Genomic DNA, 12,501 nt, shown 5'->3' with positions numbered 1-12,501 from the left:
CACAGCTCCCTGGGTTCAGCTTTGGGTTTGGACCCGCCTCTGCGTGTAGGTGGCCTCAAGGCATCTGTTCTTCACTCAGACAGGACGGGGTTAAAGGAACCGCTGATTCGGGGGCTCTGGCTCACTCAGGCCGGGGGGAGGGAGGGGTACGGATGCGGGGCGAGCCTGTGCGGCAGAGGCTGGCGTGACGTTGCACCAGCTTGAGGCATGCTGTGTGTTCTCCCGGGGAAGTTGTCCCTGGATCATGGGACCCTGGCAGTGTTTAGCATTTCTTAAGGGGAGGAGAGCTACTGACCTTTTGGGAAGGACATTTCCTCATGGTGTGATGGTTCCACTGGATAAAAGATGTTTCCCCTCCCTGCCCCTCCCTGATGACAGTGGTGCTCCTCCATCACTGGAATGAGTCAAAAGCCCCCGTGTTCATTTACAAATGCTTCTTGGGATCGTATCACTCCTGATTTTAAGCCACAAGACTTAGTTAAGAGAACCCAGTGATGCCAGGAACATAGTTTTCTGGATTCAAATCCCAGCTTAGCCAACACATACCTCTGAGATCTTAGACCAGTCACTCAAACGTTCTGTGCTCCAGCCTCCTCATCCTTAAAATGGAGTCACTAATAGTACCTACCTCATGGGCTTGTTGTGAGAATTAAATGAAACATGTTATATGAGCTTTAGGACCCAAACCATGGGAGTTAAAAATACATATATATGCTTTTATTAATTTTTTCTGCCTTTGACAACAAACTTCAAGAAGGCAAGCAGAGATGTTTTATTTATCACCCACTCTAGGAAGAGTGATGAGGACTAGGAGCTTTTCAGTGGGCTGCCTGAGAGCCAAAAAAACAAATATATGTTCTGAAATTTGAAAAGAAAATTAAAGAATCAAAAATTAATAGATGTTAATGAATTGTCTACCATATATTGTCTACAAGGTCAACTTAACTCAGCTTTTAATGGTTTATGTTAAAATGTAGCAAGTTTAAATCACAAGAACATATAGGAAAATTTATTAATAAAACTCAAAAGTATAATTATTTCAAATATTTTTAACCTAAAAGAAAGCTGCAAGCAGAACTCCACTGTCTTCTTTTCATGTCCTCAGGTCAAAATCTCGGATCATCCTTGACACTATTCTCTCCTACCCACCCTTTCTTACACCCAGAGACCAGTCACTTTTCACCACCTCTGCTTCTCCTTTCCTGGTCTAAGCCTCCACGCCTCTTGTCAGAATTATTGCAACAGTGTCCTCACTGGCCTCCTTGCTCCCACTCTTGCCCAGAAACGATCCAGTTAAAATCTGATTTAGATCATATTGTCCTCTGCTCAAAGCACTCCAGGAACTTCTCTTCCCCTCAGGGAAAACCCAAATCCCCAATGACCAAAAAGCCCTGTTTTCTGTTTCTCTGACCTCATTTCCTACCACCTTTTCTGTTGATCAGTCTGCTTTAGCCATACTGGTCTCCTTGCCACTCTTCAAATATGCCAAGCACACGTCCCCCTCAGGGCTTTCATGCTGGCTGGTCCCCTTTCCTGGAATGTTCTTTCCCCAGTTCAGCTTGGCCAAGTCCCTTATCTGCTTCAGATGTTTTCTCAAACATGACCTTCCAATTGAGATCTTCGTGAAGATTCTATTAATGTTGTAACCTCTCTCTTCATACTTCTTGCTCCCTTCCCTGATACGTCTTTCTGCATAGTATGCAACATCTCCTGAGATAACATATAATTCACTTATTTTCTTTATTGTCTGCTCACGCTAGAAGGTCATTCCAAGCAGGAAAGTGTTCTTTTTTGTGACTTGTTTTAGTACTGGGATACTAGGTAACTAGGAAAGTACCTGGTACATAGCAGGTGCTCAATAAATACCCTTTGAATTAATGTGTCAATGTGTGATGTAAGTACACTGTATTAAGTTTGACATGATGTGGGATTCTGCCTCCACAGATAGGAGTGTTTAATGAAATGTCTACCAAAGTTCTTAAACTATTCCACCAAGGTCTTAAAACATTCCATGTAAGTCTTCTTATCTGTATATTTACAGTAGCACCTAGAGTTTAGCTTATAAAGGACCCTTATCTATTTAGATTTATTTCTCTCCTCTCTCAACCTCAAACATTATTCTCCAGTACTGCCAGATTGCTAGTAATTTGCCCAAAGAGTTCAGGCTGTTTCATGCCTCTTTGCCTTTGTTCATGTTACTTCTCTCTGGAATCCCCTTCCCCCCTTTTCTTTTCTGTCCAATCTTACTTATACTTTAGGATTCAGGTATTTCTCCTCAAGAGGCTTTCATGAACCCCCATGTTAAGTTAGGGGTCCCCAATCCTCTGCCCTTCATAGTTGCTAATGCATTCCTCTAGTTTTGCATTAACCATGTTACATTAAAGTTATTTCCTAATGTCTCCCCTCCTAGATTGAAAACTCCTCTGGAAGGGCCCAACAATAAGTGCTGACTGCACAGAGGAAGAAGGTGGAGTGATGATGGAAATCCTCCTAAGGTGATATGTTCCAAAAGCCAGCCTCTTTTCACATGGGACCCACGCTTTTAAACCTAAATTATTTGGAGAAACATCTGATGTAGCTATAGAAAGAATGAGAACTTGGGTACCCAGCTGACATGACTTTAAACCCTGGCTCCCTGATAACTAGATGTGCGCCTTAAACAAGTAGCTGAGCCTCAGTGTCCTCATCTGTCTAGTGGGGATAATAACACTGCACGACATATGTAATGCAGCCAGCATGTAGTAGATGTTCAATTCATGTTGATTCCTTCACCTCCTTCTTGTCTCTGGGAAGGAAGTGAAATAATTTCCTCTTGGTGTACTTTCTTCATCCCCCACTTGGAAGGCAGGAGACCTAGGTGAAGAGCTGCCTGACTTGGGGTAAGGGCTGCCAGCAGTAGGTGTTGTTAGATGTGGTGGAGCTTGTTGACTTCCTCCTGGGGGCCTAGTTAATAACTGGTGTGTTCCTTGATAGTCAATTTCAACTTTCACTTCTTAGCTCCTAAGAAAAAGTTGACTGAAAGTTAACTGAAGGCTTTTTCAGACAGGAGACATCTTTGCCAGATCCCCAACTGTCCCACCTTCATTCCACCTCTTCCCAGTGGGCATCTGGGAAACTGCAGGCTAGCCTTGCCCCTCCTCCAGCACACTGATGGGCAGGGGCACTCATCTACCATGCCTGAGTCCTGTTGTATGCTAGGAGCCGAACCCAACAATGAGCTCTCACTGATGCTTCCGAGCAACCCCATGATAAAGAAGAGAAGCTATGATCATTGCTATTTTGCTTGCGATTAGGCTCAGTGAACTTAAGTCACCTCCCTTCCCGGTGCCTAGCAGTAGAGGTCATGTGTCAATACCATCAGTCATTCTATTACTGGGATTCACAGTTCATAATCATGGGGCTTCGTTTGCAGACACAAGTTTCTCTCATGTTTTCTAAGTGTTCATTCTAGCAACAATGGGGGAAAAAATCAAAGGGAGAAATATAAAATTTTCTTTTACATTCTTTGCTCTCCTAACCTTTCACTTCAGTTTCCCTAGCAAGGCTAGAAGGATGAAAATAGTGACCATAGTGGGACAGAATGGATTTGATGAATCTGATTCTGGTGACATGAGATGGATTGTTTTTTATAATACAGAGGTAATATGATATAGTGGTTAAATTCATGGTCTCTGAAGCCAAATTTCCTGGGATCATTCTCCTTCCTTTCACACGTGTTGGTTTTCAATAAACACCTTGCACCCAAACTACATCTCAGTGTCTACTTGCAGAGACCCCCAACTAGTGAAAACTAGATATTGCATTTGTTCTTCTTCCTTTTTATTCTGTAAGCCACTGCAGTCATTTCCACCTACGCCCTTTCCACTGAAACCATATTTAACATGGGTCCAATGGTCTCAGTGTGACACTAATGTTTAATGATCAGATTTCACTTTCTTGGTTTCCTCCCTGCAATTAATGTAGTTGACCAGTTACTCTTTAATACTCTCGATTCCTCCGGCTGCTCCTTTAGTCACTGTCTCTTCGACAGTCTTCTCTCCCTTCTATACCCCTTTAAATTTTATTTATTTATTTATTTATTTATTTATCCGTTGCTGCGCAGGCTTTCTCTAGTTGCAGTGAGTGGGGGCTACTCTTCATTGAGGTGTGCAGGCTTCTCATTGCAGTGGCTTCTCTTGTTGTGGAGCATGGGCTCTAGTTACGTGGGCTTCAGTAGTTGTGGCATGCGGGCTCAGTAGTCGTGGCTCATGGGCTCTAGAACACAGGCTCAGTAGTTGCGGCACACGGGCTTAGTTGCTCTGCGGCATGTGGGATCTTCCAGGAGCAGGACTTGAACCTGTGTCCCCTGTGTTGGCAGGCGGACTCTTAACCACTATGTCACCAGGGAAGTCCCTCCCTTTAAATATTAATGTTTCCCAGAATATTTTCTCAGCTCACTTCTCTTCTGACTCCACATACTTTCACCAATCTAGTTCTTCTAATTTCACCTGTTTTGACAACACTGCAAATTGTGTTTTTTGTCTTGATCTATTCTCAGTTCCCAGACCTGATTATCCAAGTGCCTGTTGGATAGTGCTTTCTGATTTCCTCCCTGTCCTTCAAAGGCAACATGTTCTAAGGAAATTTATCATCAGCTAAACTATACATAAGTTCCCTCCTGGCATTCAAGATAGAAATTGAAGAGTCATTCTTGATTCCTTTGCCTTCCGTGTGTCTCCACAGTCCCTTACCAAGTCCTGTGGGTTTGGTTCATAAACATGTTCACTTATTTCCTCTCTTACCTTGTCTCTATTGTGTCTATGCTCCTCAGTATCTTTCACATTGGCTTGGCAATGATCTTCTGATCAGTCAATCTGACCCACAGGCCATCTGTGCTCCTTGTAAATGTGAATCTGGAAAATGAAGGGCAACAGAAACTCTCTCATTGATCATATATATATATATATATATATATATATATATATATATATATATATATACACCTTAGTATAACATCTGTGGAAATTGAAGATTTGCATAGCCTTTGACCCAGCAATATACTCCAGGATACATTAGAGAAACTCCAGCACATGTGCACAATGAGATATGCACAAGAATCCTGTTAAAAATAATGCTGCTCTGAACATCTCTATGGGGGGGGTGGAGATCTATCTCTCTTACCCTTCTTACAAATCCACCAATCCTCTCAGATTAGGACCCCACACTTATGACTTCATTTAACCTTAATTACCTCTTAAAAGCTCTATCTCCAGGTATAATTACATTTGGAGTTAAAACTTCAATATATGAATTTCACTGGTGGTGGGGCGGATACAATTCAGTCCATATCAAGTGTCTAGCGTTCTAGAGGAACATCTTAGAAACTGTTTTGTAGAGATACTACTCAAACGTAGTTCTCAAATCTGCAAATTGGATCGGCTAGGAGCTTGTAAAAAAAATGCAAGTTCTCAGACTGTACCCAAGTCCTCTTGAATCAGAATTTCTGGGGAGGAGCCAAGGAATGTATTTTAACAACTTTTCCAAGTGATTTTTATGCATTCTCAAGTTTGAGGATCACTCTTTTCGAGGACATTCATCCCTCAACAAGATTTTGTGAGTAAACTTGTTTCATGATGAAATGGTTAGAGATGCTGGCTCAACAAAGCTAAAAAGGTTTTCATTATTTTTGTGGGACTTTAGGAACTTGGGATGGGCAGCTTGTGCACTGTCAGTCTCTAAGAGAAGGATGCCTGTATCGCCATAGAATATCTTCCCACCATGAGGCACACTACTCCCAACACGCTGTTCCCAAATTTTTAAAGGCAGAACAATTATTAACACCTGGAAGAACCAGGAAGAAAGACAACTTACAGCTTAGGAAAAGTTGATCTAAAGTAATGACCAATTTTCATACACTATTATTTTATATGTTAACAGGCTTGTATTTCTCTTCTTAATTAAATTGTATGTTTCATCTCTGTGAGCAGACACTGCGTCTTATATTTCATACTTACCCCTGGACTAATGTTTGTTTCTAGGATGTGCTCAGTAAGTATTGCTAAATGTCTGGCATTCAATTTATTTCATAAATAGATGACCCTAACTTTTAAAACTTGAACTTCATATGAGGATATTTATTTATTATCATTGAGATGTTATCGATCTTAATCATTCTTTAGGTACTCCTCACAGTGTGAAAAACGGGAGATACAGAGAAGGAAGACGGTATCATTCCTGGTTCTTAGTCTTACTGACTTGTTGACCTTGGTTAGATAACCTCTCCATTACTCAGTTCTCCCTTCTGTAAAATGGGAACATAATACTACTCACTTTGCAGGATTAGTGTAAAGCCTGGATGAGGTAATGCTGGTGAAAAGATTTTTCAAGGTGATATACAAAGGCTAATTGTAAACTTCAGGCAAATCTTCAATTGTTTAAAATAGGTGACCCTATCAATACACTATTAAGTGCAGAAATTGTCAAATTTAAGTGATTCTTTCCACAGAGTTTTTTTTTTGTTTATCTTTTTTAAGAGAGCTGCTAGAGTGGGGTCATCCCACTTGCCCATTCCACTTTGCCCTTGGTATCTCCATGCATTGGGATACAATGCTGCAAAGCTTCATGGTATTTAATATCGTGGGAGAAAAGAATCTGAAAAAAGAATCACAGTTGAATCATTGCTAACTCTGATGAATTAGCACCGAGGAGCTCTTCAAGATATCATTTTTTAAGCTTTTTGAATGATTGGATTTCAATGGTTCCCTCTAAAGAATTTTAATTTTGAGAGCTGCATAGACAAATGCACACACACAAATCATTTAGTGTCCACCTCTGAGAGAAAAGAAAAGTGCTTATGGAGTGAAATTTCACCTTTCTACTTCACCAGCTTCCTGTAGAGCAGGAAGCTCGGTAGTAGAGCAGAGTTTTTCTTTGCTTAAAGTCTAACATTGAAGAATTTCTTCTAAGTAGGTAGTTTTAAGAGTAAGGAGTGTACATTTAAGAATAATAAAACCCAGCTGAGGAATTATCCATATTTCTTTCCAATAATGTGGAGAAGAAAATCAACTCCAGTAATAATGGAGATGATTTTACTAATGATGATAACAAATATTTATCACAGACTTGCTATATGCTATGAACTGTGTAAACTGTTTTACACATATAACCTCATTTGATACACCAACAAACCCACTGGGCAGAAACTATTATTATTCCCACTTTATAGATTAGGGAATTGGTTTAAAGAGGTTTTGAGGGGTGAAGCAACTCCCTCAATAACACAAGCTGTTAAGTGGTGAGGCTTGCACCGTTAAGTATGGAGTTCTTGGTTCTGACACACACTCACTGACTGATATTGGTCAAGACTCTTAAGCTTCCGGTCTCAGTCTCTCCAGCTGTGAAATGGGAATGATTAGGACCCATCTCAGAATGAGACAGTACGTATGTAAAAACATTGTCTAAAGAGTGTGAAATGTTTAGGGAATTTTAATTTCTTTTTGGTAATTCATTATTATTGATATTCTTTTGGATAACACTGACGAGGCTGGCCCTAGAATCAGAGTGTCTGGGTTAGAATCCTGCAGGTATCACCTACATGCTATATGACTTTGGTCAAGTGACTAACTTCCCTGTGCCTCAGTATCTTCATTCGTAAAATGTAGATAATGGATTAACATGTTATGTTTATATTTTTATTAATTTATTAACTAATTAATGCTTGTGTATGTGTGTCTGTCTGAGAACAGTACTGACACATATGTGCGAAATACATTTTACCTATTACTATTACCATTGTTGACACTTTCCCTTGGAAGCATACTGCTGACATGAGCTTGGGAGAAGACACCGGCAAAGAAAGCAATGAAGACAGAACACTTTGGCTTCCTTGTAAACATTAAAGGTACTTCCTCCAGATGAATTTTTCTTCAGGAAAGAAAGAGGAGATACACTGCCTTTTTTTGCTTTTCACTTTCCCCACTTGTCTACTCCATTCACACCCTTAAAGTAAGGACAAATCAGCAAAACCCCAAGAGAGTCACTGTTATGAGGATAATTATGAACGTGCTGAGTCCTTGCAATGTTTATTATTTACGTTCTTAAGTGCAGATAATTAAAGTCCCAACAGCATCGAATCTCACAATTATAAAAACCTGGTCCACAGAAGCCCACACAGTGCTTGGAGTTGTGCATTTGCTTCAATACAGCCCCTTGGTATATTGATGCCCTAGTGTACTCCCTAAGCATTTCATGACAAGGTGAAATCCCTTATTGTTTAAAATTTACATTCTTCCTGAGTTTGCATATTTTCATTGCATTTCCTTTGTTACCAATGTACCAAGTCCCTATACCTTCTCACCGCACTTACTGCAGTTTGAAATGGTTTGTCAGAAATGGGACATTAAAAATTCTGGGTGTGACCCTGAGAACTGGAGAGAGCTTCCTTTGGAAGCTGTTCAGGCATGCTTAGCATTAGTCTAGACAATCATTTTTTCTCAAGGTCCTCAGGTAGAGACCCTATATAGGGGCTGATTATTAAGTATAAGAATCCATTAAAGAAACCATCTTGATTACTAGAAACCCAAGCTTGTAGTAAGAGGAGACCTGCAGTGATTTATTCCAGGAGAAGGAAGATGTAATTGTCTACTAAATACTTTCTAAGTACTGGGCACTGAGTCAAACACTTTCATATCCCTTCTAATGTGTGATTTAGTCTAAGGTAATAATTTAATGTAATTCTCACAATCATTTGGTGAAATGGATATTATCTCTATTTTATAAATGAAGAATCAGAGGCTGCAAGAAACTTAGGCACAGAGAGGTTACACAAATGGGACATGACCATTCATTACCTTATCTACTGCTGTGTGACAAATTACCCCAAACTTCAGTGGCTTAAAACAAAAGGTTTATTACCTCATGGTTCCTGGCACATAGGAAGCTCTGTACAAGTGACTGTTATCTTTGATGTTACTGGCACTGATCTTGATGCCGTGTTTAGCTGAGCTGGCACGTGCTTTAATAGAATCATGGAAGGTAAGGCTACAGAATAGTAACAGTTCAGGCAAGTGTTTGCTATCCTAAGTGCTGTACATATATAAAGTCAATTAACTTCACAATAACTCAGTGAGGTAGATATTCATATTATCCCCATTTTAGACATAAGAAGCTGTGTTTTTCCCATTGGGTGTTTCTGGCTCAGCGTCTCTCATAAGGTTCCAGTCAAGATGTCGAGTGGTCTCGTAGTCGTCTGCAGGCTTATCTAGGGCTGCATGATCCACTTCTAAGATAGTTCATTCACATGACTGCTGGCTGGAGTTCTCAGTTCCTTGCTGGCTGTTGGCAGGAAGCCTCAGCTCCTCTTCACCTGGTCCACTCCATAGGGGTCCTTGAGCATTCTTATGACATGGCTGTTGACTTTTCTCAGGGTAAGTGTTCCAAGAGAGAAAGCAAAGATTAAGCCACAATGTTTTGTAAAACTTAAACTCAGAAGTCAAACATGTCACTTCCACTTTATTCTATTCATTAGACATGACTCAGTATGTTTAGCCCATGCTCAAGGGGGACGGCAATTAAGCTCCACTTCTTGATGGAAAAAGTATCACAGGATGGTAACAGCTCCACTATTCCTAGCTTGAATATCTGTATTATTTCTTGTCATTCCCTTATGCCCCCCACACATATTTGGGTTTTTTCATTTCTTTTGTTTTTTAAAGATTCTTTTTTGATGTGGACCATTTTTAAAGTCTTTATTGAATTTGTTACAATATTGCTTCTGTTTTATGTTTTTTTGTTGGGGGGGCTGCGAGCCATGTGGGATCTTATCTCCCTGACCAGGTATCGAACCAGCACCCCCTGCATTGGAAGGCGAAGTCTTAACCACTGGACCACCAGGGAAGTCCCCCCCCCCCATATTTGTAATTAGATTCTAAATGTAAACCCTCTTGAAATTATCCCAATTTGAGTCTGTTGTGTTTCCTGATGGGAACCTGACTGATACAATAAGTAAGATTAATGAAAAAGGGAGAAAGTTGGGAATTTTTGCATAAGCAAGTATTGGGATTGAGGGAAATAAGTACTCATCTTGGCACTAAAGTTACAAGATAAATGGTTAAAAAAAAACTAGGCTAGTGGGAGAGACATATATAAACTGATATCCCAGAGTAAATTCTGAACCAATATACATCAGCAGAGTAAAGCCAAGAGTGATTAACTGAATTTGAAGGAATAAGGGAAGGCTTCAAATGAGAGGTGACATTGAACCAGGTCTTGATGGATAAATCTGGATTAGCCATGAAGACTAGAAGGCATACAGAAAATAACACGTACAAAAGAGCAAAGTCACAGTATAATAACTAAAAGCCAGACTATCTGGATTGAAACTCTGCCCTGCCACCAGCAAGCTATTTGACCTTGGAAAAGTTACTTAACCTTTCTGTGCCTCAATTTCCTCATTTGTTAAATGAGGATAATAGGATAGTTTGGAGAAGAAAATCAATGCCGAATGTTTAGAACAGTTCCTGGCACATAGGAAGCACTGTTTGTGGGATTATTACCCTTGCTGATGATGCTCCTCTTCTTGATGCTCTGTATAGCTGAATCGGGGTGTACATTGGATAGAATTATGGGAGGTATTAATTAACAATAATTCAGACAAGTGTTTGTTATTTTGAGTGCTTTACATATATGAATCAATTAAAATTCACAATAACTCAGTGAGGTAGACATTAACATCATCCCCATTTTAGAGATAAGGAAAGAACTCTGAGAGACATTTAGTCTTGCTCAAGGTTAACACAACCAGTAAGTAGCACAGAAAAGTCAAATCCAGGCCGTCTGGGTGCAGAATTTGTGTTCCCAACCTTTACATCATACAGCCTAAGGACGGGGTTGAGAAGGAGCCTGCATACCATGACCGCATCATTTTATCTAGGGAGTAACTGAGAGCGAGTAAAGAATAAGAGTTGAAGAGGATTGCATTTATGTATTAGAAAAGTGACTCTGACCACTGTGCACAGTATACATTGGAGAGATGGAAAAGCTGGACACAGGAAGACTGAAAAGAATACCCTATTGTGGAGGACAGTCAGGCTGAAATCTGGTCTAGGGGGTGAGATAAGGGTCACTTTGAGAAGTAATGGGAAATAATATTGAAGAACAATGTTCTCATATTGAAACCTTTGATTTTTTTCTTGTGTCAACATCTTGTGTCAGATACTGTTTTCCAAAGTGCATCTTCCTCTTGTTTCTTCATATATATACATGGCATCACCCAGCTTCTCTTACAGATAGTTGTGGCTGTGAGATTGAGCTTTGCCAACAAAATGTGAATGGATGTGATGTGGGCCACTCCCATGCATTCTTCTTTATTCCTTTTTCTCTTCTGGCTGGTTGTGATGGCAACCTCGAGAGTGACTTTGGAAGCTACATATTCAAGATGGCAGAACTACTACCAGCTTGGATTCCTGCATGACTGTGGAGCAGAACACCCCACCACAACACACACTTTGTCACCTCCCTGGACTGTTACATAATGATACAGTAAAGATTTTTGTTGAGCCATTCCAAATTTGTAGCTACTTGTTATCACAGTCTAGCCTAAACTAATGCATATCAGACCCAAATAATGCTGAAATTATGGTAGCCTATTGCCCAGAGATAGGTTAAACCTTTAGTGTGAAAGATTTCTCTTTGGTATAACTCTCTCATGCTTTTTGAAACCTCTTTCTTTCACAGTACTTTTGAGAAAGTCATTTTTTACACATCTTGGGTTAGGGGAAGTTAAAAAGAGAGCATGTGAGAGAGGAATAAACTACTCATGTTTCAGGATTTACAAGAGACGTCATCTGCCCTGGTGGAAACAGCATGCTGGTCAGTCATTTGTAACCCACGGAGCACTGAATTTCTGAAATTAGAGTATTTTTGATTTATGAAGGTCAATTTCACTGAAGAGGTTACTGAGGTGATAACCCCAAATACGTAAAATCCAAATGTTAAAAATGATGGCAGGAAACCAGAAATGGGTAGGCATACTTCTGATTCTCAGAGAGTACAAAGTAAAGAGGGGCCCCTGATGGCTGACAGCACTGGAAAAACAGAAGAAACAGGCTTGTTTCTTTTTTTAAAGAGCAGGTAACCTCAAACTTAACTGCTAATGACTGTGTTTCATTTCAGTCTACCCCCGTGGTTTTGTATCTTATACTCTGTAAAATGTGAGACTTTCTGGTCATTTTGACAGATTTTCCAGAACTAAAAATATCAGGGGCTTAACTGACAAATCATGTGTATTTCTGACAAAGCTGTAGATTAGCCTGGGAAATTCTCTCTACCTGCTTAAAGAAAAAAAAATAAAAGACATCTGAGAGTTACAAAGACTCTTTCAGTGGTTGACGTAAGGTTTCTGTCTTTCTTTACCATCTACATCTGCCCTTATTTATATATACAATAACAGCACATGATTAGTTACAGCAGTATTTTAAAATGTGCTGATATTAATTAATCAATATAGGAGTTAATAATTCCATT

This window comes from Mesoplodon bidens (genome assembly GCF_964165515.1).
Source record: "Mesoplodon bidens genome assembly, chromosome: 16".
Classification (NCBI taxonomy): domain Eukaryota; kingdom Metazoa; phylum Chordata; class Mammalia; order Artiodactyla; family Ziphiidae; genus Mesoplodon; species Mesoplodon bidens.
Note: the sequence above shows the minus strand (reverse complement) of the source record.